The 23,832-nt window shown below is 38.8% G+C and overlaps 1 protein-coding gene and 1 pseudogene across 1 annotated transcript in view; one reads left to right on the top strand and one right to left on the bottom strand.

Annotated features, from left to right (window-relative positions):
* The window catches only part of DIP2C (disco interacting protein 2 homolog C), a 604,567-nt gene that overhangs the window by 536,101 nt on the left and 44,634 nt on the right, over nucleotides 1-23,832 (bottom strand).
* On the top strand, nucleotides 8,577-9,307 carry LOC122728478 (annotated as a pseudogene).

Below are 23,832 nucleotides of genomic sequence, written 5' to 3'. Positions count from 1 at the left end.
TGTAACTCCAAAGAACCCAGTAGAAAGTTTTGTACCAAATAGGCTTTCTTAGTAAACAACAGCCTCTAGTATTCCAATTTTTGTCTTGGATGACTAAGAATTTTCTCTAGCTATCAAACCATGGCATGGAGTACAACAGGGAAGGGGGAGTCATGCATGATGCTGATTCCAGGAAACAGATTTTAGATTCTAATGTAAGCTGAAGCTCTAACAGTCAAGAGACCAAAACAGGGACCAGAGTATTTAGTTTACTATGGTTAACTTCCAAGTCACATGAGCAACAAGATGGAGGATTGAGCAATTACTCTGACCATTATGGCCTCTTAAATCCCTCCAAAAGAGAAATTTGTACCCAAGATAAAGCAACTTGTACTGTGTCAACAGTTTAGGATACTCAGAATCCAAAAGAAGGTTAAAAAACAAAACAAAACAAAACACCAAAAACCCATTGATGAATGCTCACTGACACTAAACTCATTCAGTACCCCCTTCCCCACCTCCCATGCAACTGGCAGAAGACTGCACTAGCAGACCCAAGGACCCAACACAGGCTTATAACAGAACAACACTCCAGTCTTCCTCCCCTCTTTTCAGTGCAGTTGAGACTTTGGCTCCAGACTGCAAAAATTTACCTAGGCTGGAACAGACAGCTGGTAGTCACAACCCCATAGCACCAGAGCTGCAAAACTCTAAACTATGAAAACTGGACCATACAACCTTATAGCATCAGCACAGCAGTTCTCTGAACTGCTGGCACTGAAGCTAGAAAACTATAAAACAGAGAGAGCAGAACAGGACATTGGGATGGGGTTGGGAGAGGGCAGTGTGCAGCCTCTACTAAGCCTGAGGCAAAGTGCACAACATCCAGCCAGTGCCAGTTTTGATCACCCAAAAATCACTAGGGGTAGGGACCTAGACTGGTGAACCATAAACCACCCAAAGTGGAAGAAGACTGAGCCATTTTGAGATCCAGCTCCCAAGGAAATCATCATTAGAGGGCACAATTAGAAAGCAAAAAGAAAATCAAAGGGTGAAAATAACAAACAAACAAACCCCAAATTACTGAAGATCTCAGGAAGAGAACTCAAAAAGTTTGAACATAAGCAGATAAATCAACAGGGAAAACATTAAGAACAGAAGGAAATATGGTCACCAGATAGTAAATGAATTCTGGAATCTATGAATAAATGCTCCAAAACAAAGACTGATCCAACACTTGATGAGATAAATGAACCTGTGGAATTTGAGAACATGGAACCATAATACACTGTTCTGAGTGGTTTGAAAGAGAAAGTAGAATTTATGTCCCTAAGAGCAAAAACAATGAGCAGAATAGAAAAACTGGAATCTGTAAGATTAAGTCTCACCAAAGAAACAAAAGAGAGAGCAAAAGATTGTGAATTCAAATACTAAGAATCGAAGGGCAATCTAGAAGAGAAGCAAAAAACAATAACATTAAAAGAAAAAAAATATGTCTAGTTTGCAAGCAAAACATACTGATCTCAAAGACAAAAGGCATAGAAAAAAACCTAAAGATCATAGATCACAAAACAGTTTAACATCATGATGAAGGAAATAATAAAAAAGAACTCAACAGAACCTCTAACCACAGAAAATAAAATGCCAATTCAAAGAATTCACAGATCACCTCCAGAAAAAAAAAATCCAAGGCTACAAACTCCAAGACATATAGTGGTTAAATTTTAAAATTCACTTCAGAAACTCCAAGTTCTGCAAGCTGTGAGGAGAAAGATCTTTAAATGCAAAGGAAAGGAAATTCAAATAGCATAAGAGTATTTTGCACTCACAGGAAAATATAGGAGGGAATAATGTGTTCTAAAGGGCAGTGGAACTCAGGATGCAGCCATGGTGATCTACACTGCAATACATGGAAAAGGTGGATGTTTAATAATAAAGAAGCCTTAAAACATTTTTAGAAAGAAACCTAGAATTGAAAAGATTATTTGCTTCTTGAACACCCCAAACAGCAGAAATACAAAAAGAATGAAAAAATGCAGCAGATAAGGACAGTAATAAAGTGACAGCAGAGACACCAATAATCAACTTCTATTTCTAAACATACACAAGGAGACTGATGAAGGTAGAAGCCCTGTAGAAGTAATAGTGAAGAGGCAGGCAAGGGACATTATGTATAGAACCTGGCAATACCTTGTCTCCAGATGAATCAACGTTTTCTTTTGTTTTTGTGGGACTACATAACAACATAGAAGGGCACATGAAAAGGAAGAAAAGGAGCAGAAGGATAGAGAGGAATACGTAAAGTGCTGGGGTCAAATAAGTGCTAGCAATGAGGGGAAGATAACCCTTGTGATTTCAGGGGGGGAAAAAGCCTACAGGGGAGTGGGTGAGAAGGAAAAGGGAAGGATTGAAAATGAGTGGAAAGAAAGGATGCTTTGCTTTGATGATCCATGATCAGGAAAGTGAATGAAGGCTGTTTATTAGATTGCTAGGCCTTTCTACCTCCTGGGGGCAAATGGCACATGGGAAAGTGGGAAGAGAGTCTGTTGGAGGAGAGACACCTTTAAAAGGATTAAGATAAAGTAACCTAAGGAATCTAGTATTATATTTATAACAAAACATTTTTTAAAATAAGCAATATAAGAGACAGGTGGAGGAAAATATGTATTTCATTTTCATAACTTTAAATGTGAATGGATTTTAAAATCCAATAAAATGAAAAAGTGACAGCTCAGATTAGAAAACAAAACTCTACAATCTATTGCTGAAAAGAAAACACATTTAAAAATAAAGACATACACAAAATAAAACTGTGGAAAACAATATTGATAATGAATGTTGAATTTAAAAGTATGTCCTGTGCATATTTTTTTCCAAGAGAGCCAGCTGTTGAACATTTAACCAGTGAACCCCTGTTGAGAAGTCAAAGTGGGCATGGATGAGAAGCCCCACTAAGACACTTAACTACCACTATGTGACCTTGGGCAAGCCAATTAACCTCTTGGGCTTAGTTTTTTCCAATGTAGAATGAGGAAACTAAATGACTCCTAAAGCCCCATTTACCTCTAAATCTGTTTCAAAGGTATCTAAGTGAGCAATGCCTATGGCATTAACCACTGATGTCTTTCAAATTACTGACAAAGTCAAAAGCATTCTCATTATCTGGTGGTTGTAGCTAGATAAGCAAAGAGCAAGTGGAGAAGAAAATAGCTTAAGGTGGGGTGCTGAGAGTAGGACAAATGGAGTCTCCTCTTTCTCCTTCTTCAGTTCCCATAATACAGAAAGCCCAGTGAAAGAGTTCATACAAGAGCTGGCAACCATGCTACAGTGCTTCAACCTCCTATCTGTAAGAGTTTGCCTAGGATTTCCCAAAAGTAAAGTCACAATCTCTTTCCCAGACAATTACTGGGAAATACTCTTGCAGTTCTCTCAGAGTCTGTTATACTGTTAAAACTCACTTCACAGCAACTAAAATATGGCACATTTTGCTTCTTTTCAATCTTCATGAATACTGTTTGCCTAGCTACTAGATTCTCCAGTTGTAAGACAATTTACACTAATGCAAAGTTCTGAGAGTCATTAGGGCTCTTATACCCATATACAAGTAAGAACCTTAATCAATTAGCAAGAAAATTAGGTTGTAGACCCAAGTATAGGAGATAAGATTCATCTAATTCCTCAAAGAACCATGTTAGAAGTACTTCAGCTCATTAGGAAGGCCTAATTAGAGTCAACAAAAATGCATCCTTATATTAACTCTCTGATTTCATGCAAATATTATTGAAATCTGGAATGCAACAACATGACAGAGGAGATCCCTCATTTACAATATTACAATTTAAATTTGTCCCTTTACTCATGACTATTTATTCTGAACCTATTTCCTTTACTACTGTGAGAACCTCCCATCTGGGTTCATTTAGTGGCAGTACCTGGTAGATAACAACACTGTCTGCAGAGAATATGACTATTACACATGTTGCTAATTCATACTAATGCAAAGAAATGGTATGGAAGAGTGGCTAGAGATTTGGCTTGTGAGTCAAGAAGATCTGAATTAAAGTTCTGCCTTTGACACATACTGGCTGTGTAAACCTGGCCAAGTAACTTACCTTTTTCAAGTCAGCTGCCTCTAGCCATCTTCAGGGGTCCCTACATTGATGAAATTAAAGACTTGGTCAAATAGGTATCCACTGAGCTTATCCTAAAAACCATCTGCAGTTGAAGAAAATTCTTTGTCTCTCCAATTTTGCTGCATTCATGCTGTCATTATTAAAGGAACAAAAATACGATCATTTCCCTCGATTTTTCTTTCTTTCAATTTGCAAGTCTTTCCTCCCACACTCCATGAAAGTGTGAACGAGGGGTTTCGCCATACCTCATTGGACACTATGGGCCACTTTATCCAGATTGTATTTCCCAAATCACATGAAAATAAGTTCATTAAATGAAATTACCTTTCTTTTATCTCTGGTAGGAAATCTTCTGGTACTTTAGTGTGTACTGAATTGACATTTTAAACACATTATAAGTAAAATAGTGAATGCTCCAATCCTCCAACATGATTCATTTAATAAAGGAGCTACCTCAGATTTCAATGTAGAGATCTCACCTTCAATAATTAAAGTTTTATTATACATCACAGGCTATAGACCTTGATGGTTGCCCTTAAGCCAGGTAAGATTACTTAAGTAGTTACCAGAGTCTCTATGGAGTGAAGGACTTTCATAGTGGGAAGCCCAAGAAGTGTTCATCAACTATAGCCCTAGCTTCCTTTGTCACTTCATCTATACTCAAGACAGAAATGAACTTGCAGAAATCGATTTGTTTCCTTTACCTGTTGATAATTAGTGTTCAGTGTGTCACACACATCTTTTGATTATGTAAAAGATTGAAATCATTCTATTCCGATTACCTTTACCCTGTTACAATGCCTGACAAAGGAGATGTAGCTAATATAGATGTCAACATTATGCCATTAACAAAAAAAAAAAAATCAATCCATTATTCCCCAAACTCTTGCCTGAAGGCTAATCTCTCTGACACTAATCTGAAAGGCCCAGCAATCTAATAAACAGCCTTCATTCACTTTCCTGATCGTGGATACTCACTAGACACTAAATCATTTAAGAGAAGAGGTGCCTACAAAAAGCTCATCATTACCACCATTTAAAACCCAGATTCTGGTCTTTTTTTAACCACACATGTTAGCAATGTATAAAACAAAACTTTTAAAAACAATGTCAAACAAACAAAAGTTAAACTTTCTAAAATATTATCCCATAGTTAGCAGGAAGGTAATTTTAGGAATACATATGGAAGACACAAGAAAAAAACAACTAGTCCACCAGGATTTATTAGGCACCTACTATGTACTAGGCACCATGATAAACAATGGGAATATAAACAAATGCCCAAAACAGCCCCTTATCTCAAGAAGTTCAGTCTAATGTGAGGAGACAATATTCAAACAACTATGTATAAATAAGATACATTCAGGATAAACAGGAAATAATGTCAGGTGGAAGGCACTAAGATTAAGGAGGACTTTTGAAAAAGTCCTCTTGCAGAAGACTGGATTTTACATAAATTGAAGGAAGCCAGAGAAGCTAAATGGCACAGATGAGGAGAAAGAGCATTGTAGACATGAGGCACTGCCAGTGAAAATGTCTGGTGCCAAGACACGTAGATTGGATAGATTGGAGTGGAGAGAGAGTTGAGGCAGGGAAACAACCACCAGTCAGATGACAATAATCTGAGTGTGACGTGATGAGTGACTGTATCAGGGTGGTGGCAGTGTCAGGGGAGAGAATGAAGCATATAAAAGAAATGTTATGAAGGGAGAAAAAAACTAGACTTGACAACTGATATGGGGTGATGGTAAGAGAGAGGGAGAAGCAGGTGACACTGAAGTTTCAAGCTCTGCTGACTGGGAAAATGGTGGCACCTCCATCAGTAATAGGGAAGTCAGGAAGAAAGGAAAATCTGAAGGGAAGATGATCAGTTCAGTTTTGAGTGTGTTGAGTTCAAGATATCTATAGGACATCTAGTTCAAGATGGATAGGTGAGACTGGAGATCAGATGAGAGGACAGGACTAAACAAGTCAGTTTCATACTCAGGATAAGAAGATAATTGACAGTGTCAAAGGATGCAGAGATATTAAGAAGGATGAAGACTAAGAAAAGTCCTGTTAATTAGGAAAATGTCATTTAATTTTCTATCCAAACTGTACAGTTGCTTTGGTCAAAGGAATCATCATAAGCAAAGAGTAATCCTCTTTATGTTGGCAACAGAGCCTTGTGTGAAATAGAAAAAGAATTCCAACATGGAACAAATGTTGTTGTTTTTTAAGGAAGTGAATTCTATAGCCAATTCAGTTCTTCACAGAAGTTCAGAAGATAAAAATTCAGAAGTCCCAAATTTGCAAAACAGAGAATGAGCTTGGCTAAATAAATCAGACTGAAGGAAAAAAGACTTTAATTTAAAACTTTGTTGGTTGACAGAGTGACAAGAAAAGTATGGTTCTAGGTCGAGTTCTTGTCCTTTATTTTCCTTTTTGGTCATGAAATTAGTCAGTTTCCAGACATTTAAATGTTATTTTACCTAGCAAATGAGAATGGCTTGCAGGTCTATGGGTATCTGAATTTTTAATATTACATAAGCACTTTGCACAGTAGAAAAGTGGCACAGTCTTAATGAATCATGTTTCAGTATGCAAAATCAGGCTCCATTTCTGGCCACTTGCTGTATGCCTTTCAAAGGGCTGCCATGATTACGAAGCATCAAAAGAAAGAAAGCTTTCATTGATGCTTGCTGCTCTGGCTTCCACCAAAGGCCTTGCAGATGGATAATTTGAAAAGCACTTAGATGCAGGATCCATGCTATCCACCTCTATCACTAATTTGAAATGACAACAAATTCTATCATTCCATGTGAAACCATGAACATGTTTTTGGCCAGAAAACTTGGGTTCAAGTCCCAGCTCTGATATGTATTAGTTATGTGACTATAAATTTACCTTTCTGAGCCTTGGTTTCCTTATCTATAAAAACAAGATAAATTATCTACTACCTCACAGGGGGTTGTAAGGAACGTACTTTAAAAATCAGAAAGCTCTGTATGGGTTCAGTCATTTTTCAGTCACGTTCAATGCTTCATGACCCTATTGGGGGTTTTCTTGACAAAGAGACTGGCATCATTTACCATTTCCTTCTCTAGGTCATTTAACAAATGAGGAAGCTGAGACAACCAGGGTTCAGTGATGTGCCCAGGGTCACACAGCCAGCAAGTATCTGGAGCCAGATCTTAACTCAGGAAGATGAGTCTGCCTGGCTCCAAGCCCTGTACTCTCTCCACTCTGCCACCCAGCTGTCCTTTATATGTTGTTATAATCCCCATCATTATAATTATTAGAAAGAAGCAACTAACAGTGACTACAGAGCTTTGACTGTTAGTATGACTGGTTCCTGGGAAATGGAGAAAAGCCAGTCCATCTTATTACTATTATTGTTATTGTTGCTGATAATAACTACAACAACAACAACAAAATCTGCTGAGCAGCCAGAGTGCATGGCACTGTAATTGGCACTACAGGGACTTGACAGCATAGCAGAAATATTGTCCCTGCCCTCAATTTTTAGCAGCAGAGGGGTTGTTTCCATAGAAACCACAAGTTGGACTCCAGAGAAGGATGAGCCTGTTTACATGTGGCCTAGAATAAAAAGCACATGAATTTGTGAGCAAAGCATTAGCAAAACCCACCTGTTTAGGCACAGGCTTTCTTTAAAAGCTCAGGTCAAATTAGTGATTTGGCAAAAAAGAAAAAATGTCTCCACTATCAAATGTCTCTAGGATTCCTTTGGAAAACTAGATATGGAGAAAAAAATTAATGATATGGGGAGAAGGGCACATTCTTTTGTCAGTGACCAGAAACTTTCCTAGTAAAGTTATCAGATGATGTTGAAAAAAATTACAATTATCTGAGATACCATCTTTTATCAATGGATATTCCAAAAGAGAGAGCATACTTTGTTTTTAATGGACAGGAAACAAACAGCTAAAAACAACTTTTAATTTCACTTTCTGATTCTGGAGACACTCTGGAGACATTTCATTTGACTCATCAGAGTCTGTGTTAATTCCCAGACTATATTAGCACCATTTATCATGGCAAATATACTACCATTAGGCTTCTTCACTTGTATTTGGAAAACTCCATCCTCAGTTGTAAGTGAAACTAAGGCTCAATCATGAACAGCCCATTTCCATAAAAGATATCATTAATTCCTCTGTTTGTCTGATGAACTTTAGCCAGTTAGCAAGATGACTTTGCAGAGGAAAAGATTTTCTTGATTGATTTTTAAAGTTGGGGTCCAATTAAATGAATGATAATCATCCACTGAGGGTGCTTTGCTTCTTTTTAACACAGAATCATTAGAATTTCCGAGTTGGAAAGCACCACAGGGGTCATCTATTCTAACCACTACAAAAAAGTATGAAGGGACACACTACCCTGCGCTTCTTCCTTCTTTCTCTCTCTCGCTTTCGGCCTCTTCCGGTCGGTGGAGTGCCTGTGAGCACAGGCTGCGGTATAAAGATGTCTAAGTCTAAGAACCATGCCACCCACAACCAATCAAGAAAATGGCACAGAAACGGCATCAAGAAACCTAGGTCACAGAGATACGAGTCTCTGAAAGGGGTTGACCCCAAGTTTCTGAGAAACATGCGCTTTGCCAAGAAACACAACAAGAAGGGACTGAAGAAGATGCAGGCCAACAATGCCAAAGCCATCAAGGCCTGAGCAGAAGCCATCAAAGCCCTGAGCACCAAGGCCTCCAAGGCCAAGCTCCTCAGGCACAAGATGCCCAAGATCCCCAAGGCCAGTGCCTGGCGTGCTGGCCTCAAGATGGCCACCAAGCGTCCAGGCCCTAGGGTCGGCATCAAACGCCCAGGCCCCAAGATCACAAAGCCTGCCTCTAAGGTTGCCAGGACCACTGACCCCAAGGCCGCCAAGCCCACTGACCCCAAGGCTGCCAAGTCTGCCAACAAGGTCAGTAAATCTGATCCCAAGGCTGCCAAGTCCAGCCCCAAGGCTGCCAAGTCCGGCCCCAAGGCAGCCAAGTCTGGCCCCAAGGCAGCCAAGTCTGGCCCCAAGGCAGCCAAGTCCAATCCCAAGACAGCTAAGTCTGATCCCAAGGCTGCTAAGCCTGCTGAGTCCAAACCCAAAGATGCTGAGGCTAAAGCTGCAAGTCCCAAGCCTTCAAAATAGATGCTTCATTCAGGACAGAAGGACTTGTTTAAACCCTCAAAACACCCATTTTTCTCAGCTTGCATGGTTATTCACTATTTTGTACAAATAAAGGAAATGGTGAGTCATCAAAAAAAAAAGTATGAATGCTTCCTACAATACCTCTATCAACTGGCCATTTGATCTCCACTTTTAAGATGAAGAATTCCCTACTCTATAGTTCCAGGCCACTCAATCTATTTTTTTTTGGTGGGGCAATGAGGGTTAAGTGACGTGCCCAGGGTCACACAGCTAGTAAGTGTTAAGTGTCTGAGGCCAGATTTGAACTCAGGTCCTCCTGAATCCAGAGCCAGTGCTGCACCACCTAGCTGTCCCCTGTTTTTTAGATAATACTAATTATTGGGTAATTTTCCTTGTATCAAGCTGAAGGCTGTCTCCTTGTACCTTCATCCCATTCATCCTAGTTCCATCCCAAGAGTTCAAACAGAACAAATCTAACCATTCCTTCCATAAGATGCTCCTTCAAATATTTGGAAGGTAGAAGACCAGAGACTTGAACTTACAGGAGACAGCAAGGTGTTCTAACAATTTCCTCGCTTACTCTGTATTTCAATTTCATTTAATAGCCACTTTTGTCCAACGCTTCCCAAGATCAAGGTTGTTTTCCTCCAGAGAGAAAACGAAAGCAAAATGGGGATGGTAGAATCCTAATAGTTCACTGTTGTAAGGTATCATGGTCTTCCCATTCACTTCCAACGGGGACTCCACCCTTCCTCTGCAGCCCCTCGGCACAATTAATGAAATGATTCTTTTTGTTGTCTTTCACACTGTTCATTTAACATTTATCAAAACCCTCAACTCATAGTAGGCTCTCAGAAGCTCTCTAACACAATCGTCACAGGCACTCCCCCAGCCTTTAGATGTGGTACAAGCTCTCTGGCAGAGAGCCCATCAATATTTCTTCCCATCCCTGATTCAGAAAGCTAAGTCCTGTTCTCTGCCACTGCCATCTCAGCCAGCTACTCACTTCCCCTAGCCTATTTTCTCTTCCAGAGTACCTCTTTTCAGTTGAGAGCAGTGATGAATATGGTGGGCCTTCATGTTCTAGGATAACAAGGCTGATATTGCTATCCATCTGTGGGTGAAAAGAACAAAGCATGACCACATGTCCATTCCATACCTAAATGCAGCTGCTAATTGATGGGCCTGTCACTCATTGTGGTTCTGTCTTTTAGCCTTGAATTTGTGACTGATGTCTTCCCTCAAAATGAGCCCCTCCCATTTCTGATCGCTTCACTTGCAGAAAGGGAAGGCTGGCCTTCTCAGCATTCCACCAAGACACGATGCTGCCTGCCTGATTGGAGGGTGTCTGGCCCACCACGGGTGACCTGCTTCATCTCAGCATAATACAACTGTCTACATATTCTGTCCTACAAGAACTGCAAGTTAGTGTCAGTGTTTCTGTGTCCCATGCATTTGTGGACACAGATCATATCCCTGGATGTGATCATCTATTTAAGTAGAAATTCCATCATTCATCTAAAGCAAATAGGCACTGCACAGGGACTAGTACAATGTCTTTCAAGTCATCATCATCATCATTTCTCGAATGAATAGTGCCTGAGGTATACAAACAGTTATTGATATATTGTTACTGAACTAGTTCTAAGAAGGACCTCAGAGGCCATCTAATACAATCCACTCATTTTATAGATGAGGAAAATGAGGCCCTTGGGGCATTAAGTGACTTGGCCAAGGTCATAGGTCTTGAGGAAGCAACAGAGGCAAGATATGAACTCAGTCCTCTGACTCCAGATTCATCCCACTGGACTATATGAACACATATGCACATGCTGACACTTTTTACCAAGTGCCACCTTTTACATGAGCCCTGCCCTAATGTCCTCAGCTGCTAATATTACACCTTCAACCTCAATCTCTCTCTCTCTCTCTCTAGCGTACACACACACACACATACACACACATCTCTATATATGTACTTTTCTCTCTTAATTATATTTCTGTCTTTTCTTGGTACCTAGAACTGAGAATAGCACCTGGCACATAGTAGGTTCGTAATAAATGCTTATTACTGATTAAAGGATATAAAAATGTTACAGTTAGCCCATGGTACATCAAGGGCTTAAAAAGTACAACCAAATGGTTGAGACAGAATCAAATGGACTCATGATAACTGTTGCCCATCTTTGAAATAACTAAATATATAACATTTAAATATGATAGCTAGGTGGTACAGTGTTGAAGTTGGGAAGACCTGAGTTCAAATCTTGCCTCAGATATTTACTAGCTATACAATGCTAGGCAAGTCACTTAACCTCTCTAAGTCTTGGTTTCCTCATGTATAAACTGGACATAATAATAGTACCTACCTCTTCCTGAGTTGTGAACCACACAGGATCAAATGGGATAACATATGCTAAGTGATTTGAAAGCCTGAAAGTGCTATATAAATGATAGCTATTATTGTTATTTGATGGCAAATTCTATCTTCTCAAATCACACCAAAAGATGACTTGGATCACTAGCATTAATGAGGAAATACCCAAGTACATATATTTTGACCTTACTGCCTATAGAACATGTCCTTTCCTTTCAGCCACATCTCAGTAAAAGTAAACCCCTAGAGGGAAAAAAACCCCCACAGCATTTAAGTACCTACTGAAAACCAAGAGGCATGCCCAGCAGTGGTAATAAATATTAAATTCCAAACTGACTGTTAAGACAGGAGGGAGGAAGAGAGAAGAGAATAGAAAAGACAGGGACAGATAAACTATCAGCAATATGGGATATCAAAGCTAAAGCTGATTCATGACAGCTGCGTCAGCTGTTATAGAACTGCATGAGCCAAAACAGAGATACCTTACACTTCTGGTACTATTGGAGTGGGGACACATTCAAAGCATAGGAGAAAATGTGAACCAGAGATGACCTCTCATCTCCTAACCTATTGGTTAGTACATTTGCAATTTGCATTCTGAGTAACAAATAAAATAACCTATTTTTTGAAAAACCACTTTGATGTTTTGTTTTATTTATAGGATCATAGAGGCAGAAAGGACCCCAGACACCATCTAATTCAACCCTATCATTTTACAGATAAAGAAATCGATGCCCAGAAAGGTCAAATTAATTGCCTACGGTCACACAGGTATGAAAATGTCAGAAGTGGGATTGGAACCTTTGTCTTCTAACTCCACAGCTAATGTGTTCTTTCCACTTATCTTTGGATATATATACCCTGAGGATTTATCTTTAACTAACCCAAAGAGGAAAAAATATGGAAGCACACATGCACACAGACAAAAAAAAAATAGGTGGGAGAAGATTAGGAATATTAAATCTAACTCAATCTTTCAGGATTCTTGGGCAAACTTTTCATTCCTTGAAGTTTACTGGCGCCACACATTATAGGCTTCATTTGATTCCACGTAATCAACAAAGAATCCATTTTAAAGAAGGATACTCATTCAAGCAGTGCAAAGAAGACCTGTTTTCTATTCCTGGGTTTGAAAGAAACTCACTGTGACCTCGAAGAAGTTACTGCCTTTTCCTGTGCTCAAAACAAGGGTAGCAATGTCTGTCTGCAAAGCACTTAAAATGAGATTGAACCCTGTAGCTACAAATTATGGATCTTAGAAACTTAGTATACTAAGGGGTTTTTTTTTAAGTGTTTCTAATTCTTATACTTATGTTTATGATTCCTTAAGACACAGCCTGGTGTAGTAAAGAGTTAGGAAAGTCCTGAGTTCAGATGCCACATCCAATAGGTTTCATCAGTGGGCAAGTTACTTCTCCCTTTCTGAGCCTAAATTTCTTCATTTGTTAAACAGATAATAAGACCTGAGATAATAAGACCTCATAACAGTCACCATAAGCATCAAATGAGATAATGTAAGGAAAGAGCTTTGAAGACCTTGAAGCAATTATGTAGATAAATGCTCACTTCAAATATCAAACTTGGACTAATCACTTACTTTGATTACTTAAATGAGTGTTTTATTACCTTTCTTTTTCACCAACTGAGAGGCTGGAAAACATTCTTGATAATAACAAGCTGACCATTTAACAAATCTTGAGGAGACAAGTTCTCATGGCATAAGGGACTTAGGGTTTTAACTTCATTTCTGACTAGTTCAGGTCAAAATACATCTAGGTGACATTTTTAGTTCTACTAAGATACTTTGTAATATTGCTTCTAAAAGTTTATGGGTACTTTGTGATTGGGAGCCAGGCAAGGAACATGTGCAAATCTAGTCTTTTCATGTCTGTGCTGTTTATTTCCAGAGACAAGCTCTATTTGAGCCCAGTGGGAAATAAAGAAGTTTATCAATACTTGCAAATATCATTTGACAATGTAAAAACCCTTTGTAAGTATGACTAAGTTAAAAAACATTTTCCCTCTTCTGCCCATTTTAAGAGAACACATCTATTTTTTTTCCTACCACAATACTGGTACCTTGTCATTTCACAGTTGCCTGCCTCTCTCCATGATGGGAATATACCAGACCCGGTTTCTTCCCATGCCAGTAAACTTTGGCAGGGCATAAGTCTGGAGCAAATGTCCAAATACCAAAGTGGCTGCCAATTTAATTCTAAAAACAACTCTCTAGGACTTCCACAAAGTAGGTGAAGATGAAAAAATCTGTAGCTCTAATAAATATGTTGGCCAATACAACCACCTCCAAATATTATCTTTCTTTTAGATCTCTTTACCCACAACAACTGAATATGACCAAGATTAGCTTAAGCTTTTACATCTCTGATGTACCAAGATACCATAAGAACATTCATACACACATACTCACACACTTTCCCCAGTTATAACTATCAACATATATTGCCACTGGAAATGATACAGAAACTTTCTAGCCATTCTTACATTCATTTGAACAGAGGGACCTTCCAGAGTCAAGGCAATTGTCTTCTCCAAACTATAAATGGTATTCAAGAAACTTTAACTAGGAGCAGAAATATAATTCAAATCTATGTAAGCTCTATTTCCCCACAAACAACTGACATGGTCCTCCAGAATTGGGTAGAGGAAATTCAGAATCAGGCTATATTTAGAAGCAAACTTTACAAAGTATGGTATCACCTCCCATGCCCTCACATTTATTGCACTGGGTGTCAGTAGCAATGATCTGATCTTTAAACAAGTAACCTGACCTTATGAAATCTCAAATACACATTTTGATATCTTAAGAAATATACAAATATATGGATACTATCCACATCAAAACCCCTGAAATGTAATTGAACACCAAGGATCATTTTTTTCCATATTAAACAACGGTTTTATTCCAATTTACTAACAAGTAAATTGTGAATTCATTTTGGGAAATAGTATGTTCTCTAGGAGTATTTCCCTAAAGAATAGAGAAGAAATGGATAGACAAAGGAGTAATTAGGGAAGAATTCAAAGAAGCAGGGATGGTAGATGAGAAATAATTTAGAATCAACTTAAGATTTAAAGCTAGAAAGGACCTTAAAGATCATTTAGTCCAATGAGGTGGTACCATGAAAAGACCACTGAGCTTAGAATCAGAAGACCCAAAATTCCAATCCTGCCTCAGACACTCAGTAGTCAAGTTGTGTGATTGGGCAAGTACCTTAACACTCCATTACACCACAATTTTTTCCCTTCCCCCTTTTCCCTTCTTCAGTTCTTAATATTCTATGATTCTAGTTGTACTAATTCTTATCTTTACTCAGAATTAAAACAACAGAATTAGAATCTACAATGAAAAAAATTGCAGGCTGTGGTTATTCTAAAAAGACCAGGAATATGAAGAATCACTGTCAAAAGATAAAAAGGAAAGACTGAGGCATATCTTCTCAAATGTACTAAAAATACTGCCTTGGGGAAAAAAAAAAGACTTGGAGTAGGCACCTAAAGATACAATGCTACACAAAACAAAGTGTGTCACAGACTGGAAACAGAGGCAGTATGGTTGAATGCTGCGCTGAATGAAGTGGAAGGAATGCTGTAAATTGTGTCTCCATGAATTATTAATCTCAGTTAGCTTGTGCCTACTATTCCCAACAAATGATACAATTTTAGCTTTCTACGTTTGAATAAGCCAATTGTCTTCTGTTCTCTGAAAGGAAGGAAACATGCCAATAAATGAATTACAGATCGCCTGATAGTATTAAATGAATCACAGGCTATGTTAGATGACTTTTAGAGAAGGAAAAAATCTTCTCTTACAATCCTAAAGCTACCTCCATACCACAGTTTTTTACAAGTGTAGATTTTGACTTCTTGTGTCTGTCAACAAGATAACCCATCACAAAGATGATTTGCTTGCAAATCTTTCCTTTAGGCTCTGTCTTTAACTTCAGAAAAGTTCAGGAGCCTCCTCCCTCCCTCATGCCCAACCCCTATCCCCCAACCTCCCTTTGTAACTCTGCATGCAAACCCATCTTTCCCAACCACATTTCTGCTTGAGGATCTTAAATCAGACTTTTGAGAATTGCAATAGAATATTGTTGTGGATTTGATTTTACAACTTGCCTTGCCCCCATAAAAATACTGCATGGCTTCTACAACACAATGGAGAAGGAACCCAAGGAGTTAGAACCCTGGCGCTTCCACTTGTGAAAAGTCATCTTACTCTAAAAATATTTATCATCATCATAACTAATAGATTGGGGGGCAGCTAGGTGGTGCAGTGGATAAAGCACCCGGCCTGGATTCAGGAGTACCTGAGTTCAAATCCAGCCTCAGACACTTGACACTAGCTGTGTGACCTTGGGCAAGTCACTTAACCCCCATTGCCCCACAAAAACAAAAAACAAAACAAAGCAAAAAACTAATAGATTGTATGACTAGAATTAACCCAGGGTAATCAGAGGGGGCCTTTTATTCTGGCATTTCCAAAAAGTATGGACATAGCCATTGCTATCACCTTTGCTTTGGAGTAATGACTTCTGCTTGAAGCTATACATGCTATTACTTTTGCCCTAGGTACTTCCTGGCCAATTGATGTCACACTGATTACTGACTGAAAACACACTGAAGACAAATGATTTGAGTCACTGCTATGAGATATCTCCGAGTCATGACTCAATCAGTCATCCTCAATGTGGTATCAATGAGGCAATAGTACCCATTGCAGTGATATTCATGCCCCATTTGAAGATGTCAATCATCTCGAAGGTCAATGGCCCATATCTACACTTTCCACTGGAAAGCAGTCAGAGTGAGAAAAGAGGCCTCATCCTAGAGCTTCTTCAGTTATGTTAACCAGGTTATTCCTAGTCATGTCTTATATGTGACTTCCACTTAGAACATAGGCAAACAGATCACTCTAATTACTCTTTCTTCTACTTTCATTTAAAAGGATAGTATTTTTAAAAAACATATCTACTCAATAACCTGTCCCCAGCTGCTAGCAACTTATTAATAATCAACAAACTATGCTAAATGATCAAGATATGAGAGAAAAGTAAAAAACAATCCCTGTCCTCAAGGGACTTGCATTCAATGGAAAGATAACAAAAGCATATACCTATATATTGTTAAAGGATAACAGATACACATACGCATATGCAAATGCATATGATACATATAATAATAAAAGCTAGCAACTGAGAGGAAAGGGAAAGGTCTTCTGCAGGAGAGCATTTGAGTTGTGAAGAAATCGAGGAACATCATTTCCTATCTCATGATTTTATTTGATTCACTCAAGAACTCTGATAAAAGTTGAGCATGTAATACATATATTGGTCAAAGGTCAATATAAAAAGGTCATATAAAAGTCAAATAAACTGAGGCACAAAGAGGTTAGATGATTTGACCATATAGCTAGTTAGCACTTGGACTGAAGTCAAGCCCAAGTCTTCGGAGTCCATGTCCATAACTTTCTATGACTCACACTTTCTCCTTTTAAGAGACAATAAACAACATGCTACCACTAAAGCCTAAACTATTACTTGCTTGATCTTAAGGGAGACAATAAAGATAATTCTGAAGTATTCCATCAACTAGACTAACTTTCTCAGAGGCCTCACAGACTGTTTTCTTGTGTTACCTATTTTGATCTTTGATGCCTTCTGGCCCATATCTTTCCACCCATTTTTCTTACCCCAACCAATCTTACAATATATTAATGTGATGTGACCACCTGGAAAAACAGCAATAACAACTACAATGACAAAAGCAAACTGTAGCACACTATAGTGGAAAGAGGACCAGATTCTGGGCTTCAACCTTGACACTACCACTAACAATTTTATGAGCAACCTTTCTTGCCCTAAGGTTTTCATTTGTACAATGAAAAGACTGGATAAGACATCTTGGGTGCCCTCTAGCTCTGTATCTATGTATGCTACTATAACTTTTAAGAGTGTTCAATAAACTAAATGTTGAGAGTGTTGCAAAGTTGCATCCTTCTGTAGTTACAATGATCTAAATAACAAAAATCATTATGTGAATTCATCATATTGAACCAACTGTGTGGAAAAAAAAACAACACCAAAGGCCAAAACAGAGATTGAGTTAAAATTTCAAGCCAAGAAGAGCACTGAATTTCACCCTTTAAGTGGGAAGAGACCTTAGCAATCATGTAGTTTAACTCCGTCATTTTACAGATAAGGAAAGTGAGGCATATAGTGCTGAAGTGACTTGAACAAAGTCACAAAGATTGCAAATCTAAGGCTCCTCTCTTCCATTATGCCCCACAACATTGCTCAGGATTCTAAATTACATTGGCATACAGATTAAAAAAATAATTTTCCAACCTGGTTCACAGGCATGCTTTGAAATATGAAAAAATGAAAAATAAGGAAAGAGAAAAAAGGGTTGAAAGTCCTAAAATTTTGATTCTACCTTAATTCTCACTATTGTTCCCCAGATTAACTAAAATATTAGATATAAATTTAGCATTTTGCACTTAAAAAATAAATGAGACCATACTCTTTTAAAGTGAGTTATGATTTTTTTAAGGTTCAAATTACTTTACTTTTAACACATCAGAAATACCTATTCCTGGGGGCAGCTAGGTGGCATAGTGGATAAAGCACCAGCCCTGGATTCAGGAGTACCTGAGTTCAAATCTGACCTCAGACACTTGACACTTACTAGTAGCTGTGTGACCCTGGGCAAGTCACTTAACCCCCATTGCCCTGCAAAGAAAGAAAGAAAGAAAGAAAGAAAGAAAGAAAGAAAGAAAGAAAGAAAGAAAGAAAGAAAGAAAGGAAGGAAGGAAGGAAGGAAGGAAGGAAGGAAGGAAGGAAGGAAGGAAGGAAGGAAGGAAGGAAGGAAGGAAGGAAGGAAGGAAGGAAGGAAGGAAGGAAGGAAGGAAGGAAGGAAGGAAGGAATAGTCATCCCTATTTCAAAATATGGGTAGACTGTGGAAATGGAAACCAATAGAACTACATTAAAGCAAAAAAAAAGTTTTTTTAAAGAACTAAAACTCTTATTTAGAGCATCTGGTAATTTTGGTAGTGAAAGGACTGCCATGTTTGTCACTGATATTACTAATCAAGGGGAAAGTAGGATTCAACACAGTCATATAAGTAGAAAATACTCTTAAGCCAGCACCAGTTCTGCCATTAAATTCTTGAATAGGTTAAATCACGTTACTTCTCCTGGTCTCAATTTCCTTTTTAGCAAAATCGATAGTTTGGAAGAGATCATCTCAAAGGCTTCTTCTATTATTCCATCATAAGAGTCCAATAAGGACTTAGTATATAGGCACGATCCAAATGTACACTGAATGATTAAATTTTTTAAATTATTGGATTGTTAAGAAAGAATCCAAATCAGCAACTAAACAATCCTGTATTTATTTTAAGTGAAAGACAGATGGTATCTGGCAGCAAGTCATTCCATGTTATAGTTAATGCAAGGCAAGTGCTGTCCTTATATTGAACAAGCTCATGTTTCTTTTATAGCTGGTCATTTGTCAGCAAGATCCCAGTATATCATTGTTTTGGAAACATGCTATGAACACATCAACATGAAAAAAATTTTAGACAGAATATGTTTCCCAGATTTCAAGTCATCCACAGTACAGCACTTCAGGGTGGCCTGAAATTTCCTTATTAGGAAGGGTCAGTTCTATTCTCCTTCACATTGGGAAGTCTTAAGTAGTAGGAGGCTTATGGAGGAAAAATATTCCACTACTGTCCCCCAATCTCTAATCCCCTTATGGGTCTGGGTTATAAATGACTAAAGGAAAGGACTTCTCCCCCAACTAGTCCCGGCCTATACAGAGCTGTGAAGGACTCGTTTACGATAAGTATTGAGTAACATGGGCATGGGAAAGAATACTGGATTTGGAATAGTAAAATGTAAGCCCCCTGAGTGCAGACACTGTTTTCCCTTTCCGCCTCTGTATTCTCATGCCTAACACTATTCCTTGCACACAACAGATAACGTAATAAATACTAGCTGGATTGTATTGGACAGCATTCAGAGAGAGACGATCTGGGTTTAAGTCCTAGCTCTCCTATTTACCATCTATATGACTTTGAGAGCAAGTCACTTTCCCTCCCGTAACCTCAGTTGTCCCAACTGTAAAATGGAGGGGTTGGATTAGATAGTCTCTTAGGAGGGACTTCCAGTTCTGAGTCTTTGATCCTATGAACATGTTTTCATCAAGAAATAGAACAAGAACATGTTAAATAAGTGCTCAGACCATTCCCAGATCCTTTGGAAAAGCCTGGCAAGGTTTCCTTGAGACAGTGCCCCCAAGAGAGCACTCTCCAAACACCATGAAATTTTGCAGCTCTAGAAAGGTCATGTTCAAAGAAATCCTGAATTGGAAGGGACTTCAGAGAAGGTCACCTTTTATACTCCTCCATGACATCACTAAGGAAAGGGCATTCAAGCCCACACCTAAATACTCCTGGTGAGGGGGACTCACCACTTATCTCTTCCTTCACTACTTAGACCCTCTCATCTCCCTCCTTCAGATAAAAGAAAAACTTGGAAGTCAATATTCCCTAGGACTGTAGCTAATTTGATCTACAGGTTAGAACACAACTTCATCATCAGAGTCCTCATCACCACAGGAACCATATTTATTTTCTTCCATAAATATAAACCTCACTCAGTCTCAGATAACCATACTGAAAATACAGGTCAACAACCATTCAATCAAAGGCATTTCTTCAGTGCTTACCTATAATGTGAAAAAGCACTGCAAGTTTCTGGGGATAAATGAGGGGATAATATGAGTCCCTATCTCCAAGGTACTTTTAGTCTCCCGGGTGGATACCACATGTATAAAAATAAGTATATAAAAAGTGAGGGGGGCAGCTAGGTGGCGCAGTGGATAGAGCACTGGCCCTAGAGTCGGGAGGATCTGAGTTCAAATCTGGCCTCAGACACTTGACACTTACTAGCTGTGTGACCCTGGGCAAGTTACTTAACCACCATTGCCCTGCAAAAAAAAAAAAAAGTGAGGGAGAGAGTATGAGTGGGGGATGGGAAGAGAGACAAGGTTTCCTGTTGGAAGTATCTGTCTCCTGTGCTGTGCTTTGTAGGAAAATAAAGATTCTATGGTGTGAGAGTAAGGATGGATCATGAGAGATACATTATTTCCCTCTTCTGGAAAAAAAAAATCCAACAAATATGTGTGTGTGTGAGTATGGGCGGTCTATTGGTCAGTAACACAATAGATGTCCATAATATTCAACATGAGTATTATTAATTGACTACTACTTAATAACCAAAACTAGCAATATAATAGGAACTTGGTAAATATTTTGACAACAAAATATAACATTATAAGCCTTTTATAGCCTTTCCACACCTCTCATGATGTCACTGGTTCTCTTCCAACAATAGTGTTTCCACTTGTGTTATACAGATTAAAACACACAAACATATGCTGGCATATTATTTTTTAAAAAGCAATGTCAGGCAGCTAGGTGGCGCAGTGGATAGAGCTCCGGCCCTGGAGTCAGGAGTACCTGGGTTCAAATCCAGCCTCAGACACTTAACACTTACTAGCTGTGTGACCCTGGGCAAGTCACTTAACCCCAATTGCCTCACTAAAAAAAAAAAAATGTGGGGGGGAGGCAGCTAGGTGGCGCAGTGGATAAAGCACCAGCCCTAGATTCAGGAGGACCTGGGTTCAAGTCCAGCCTCAGACACTTGACACTTACAAGCTGTGTGACCCTGGGCAAGTCACTTAAACCTCATTGCCTGGCAAACAAACAAAAAAAAAACAATGGAAAGTACTAGAAAGTAGTTTGGTCCATTTTGTCCAGGTCTCTTTAAAAGACTATTAGCATTCACATTCTCAAACTTTTACTTACCCTAAAAAAATCTAATTTTTTTCCACACAAGCATTCCTATGCATTAAAAAAAAAATTATAACCATTCAAAACTCCTAAGCAAGAATGGAAGTTCTATACTTGGTTTTTCCCAGCTACCACTGAAGAGAATGATGGTAGTAAAGTCAGAATCTAGTACAAAAGAAAAGAATATATGAAAATGACACCAAAGGACTTTTAACAACTACTTTTTTTATAAAGCCAATTCTAAAATCCATGAGAGATGGGGCACATGAGCACTAGTCATGAATGTAGTCTCACTGCTCCCTTCAGCTATCCTAGAAGTACTAAAATCCACAAGGATTCCAATTTTAAAAAGGAATTCTCACACCTCTTAATAGCTGCACATTAACAAGAATGAAAGAAAAGCAACAAGGGAAAGCTTTGTGTGCCTTGATCTCAATCATGCATATAACTGTTTGAAGGATGACCCAAATTTAACTCTATCCCTCACTCTAAAGTTGTTTCAAGTGCAGACGTTACTCTCAGTGCTTTGGCTCTTTAATGACAGATAAGGAAGGTTATGGTCATTCTGTACCTTAGCTGAACAAACCCTTCCTGAGGCTACATAATCAACCTAGTGCAGCCAAAGGATAGGGCTTGTTGGCAAAGCCTGCTTACTGTGGGGACCTTGAAACAAGTCCCTGAGCAGGACTTCTGTCACTTTAAAAATGATATAAATGGGGGCAGCTAGGTGGTGCAGTGGATAGAGCACTGGCCCTGGAGTCAGGAGGACCTGAGTTCAAATCCAGCCTCAGACACTTAACACTTACTAGCTGTGTGACCCTGGGCAAGTCACTTAACCCCAATTGCCTCACTTAAAAAAAAAAGAGTGAGAAAAATTATATAAATGAAACATTGGGGGAGGGGGAGAAATGTCGATGTTTGGGTTTTGAAACAAGGAGAAAAATAGCTGCTATTCACAGTGTCAAGTTCATCACATTTATGGTAAGTCAGAAAACTGTTAATGGGACTAAGACATGATTTCACATTGGCGTTTGAGCTTTGCAATGAATGAAAAGCCGGTTGAGAACCTGCTGCCTTTGCCTCTAGCTGTCACTATGTGAGAAAGAGGAAGCATAAGTCACTGGGGTCCTGGGATGTGGGAGGTTTTAAGTAAAAGGAGATGGTCTCCCCTCTGACTGTCTCCTCAAAGCTACACTTGCCCGTTTGTGTTCAGGTCACAGAACAATAAATATCCTGAGATGAGAATTCTTCAGTTTAGTCACAGTCAACCTTTCTCATTTTAGATTGAATGCAGCACAATTCCTTCTTATTCCCTAAGCAGATCTGTTCATCCTACAAAAGCCTGAATCTTCCTCCTAGCCTTCATGAGGTTAGTTTCTCTTCTCAGGTTTGAGGGTGGGAAGAGCTAGAAGGTAGAGAACAGCAACCAAAATTCTATACCATGTTCCCATATTGCCATCTCAGGATGGCTTCTTGCAGTAATGTGAAAAAATAGCTTGTTCAATACAAAACATTTCTAGATTTAAGCTGTAATTCTTTAGTAGCACACTTCTGACAGCTGTCATTCATTCTTCCTCCTACTTCAAACCACCCAATTATGATTAAAGGCAAAAATCCAAATGTTTAGAGATGATTTTTTTTACAAACTCAATCAAATTTTCAAAGAAAATCCTTCAGATATTCAAAATATCAATACTCATAAGTGCTGCTGAACAATATATAGATGTATGATCAACACCATTTCAGAAGCATCCCTTGTTCTGTAAGAATATGCTTCTACTGCTTTCTTGTGGGCATCATTCCCTCATGGTTCTTCCATTGGCACCCTGGAGAGCTCGAACACAATGTTAGGCACTACTGTACTTGCCAAAGGACAGACTGACTGTAGAAGATACAAAGGGAGTTTGTTTGAGACTGAGGTGATACTGTAGGGGGTAAATGAGTCAGGAGACCCAACTCTGCCACTGCCCAAACAGCTGTGTGACCTGGATCAAAATGCTTCACCTCCTAGGGACTCCCTAATCCCTCAAATGGAGAGAAAAGAACAAGACCATAAAGGTCTCTTCCAGCTCTCACACTCTTATTAAATGCTAGCTAAACAGAGAAATGGAAGGAAAAAAAACCCCAACAACCAACAGTTCTTATACAAATTAGTCCCCTCAGGTGGATGGAGCAATGATTTCCATACACCACCCTGATAAGCACAAGTGACGCTGTATTTAAAAACAAACTGCATCCCAAGACTCTTACAAGTAAGATTAAATGATTACAGATTTTGGAAATAGAAAGAGCCTCAAAGGTCATCTTGGCATATTACAGATGAGGAAAT

This window comes from Dromiciops gliroides, chromosome 5, assembly GCF_019393635.1.
Source record: "Dromiciops gliroides isolate mDroGli1 chromosome 5, mDroGli1.pri, whole genome shotgun sequence".
NCBI classification, from domain to species: domain Eukaryota; kingdom Metazoa; phylum Chordata; class Mammalia; order Microbiotheria; family Microbiotheriidae; genus Dromiciops; species Dromiciops gliroides.
Note: the sequence above shows the minus strand (reverse complement) of the source record. Positions and strands in the feature narration are given on the sequence as shown.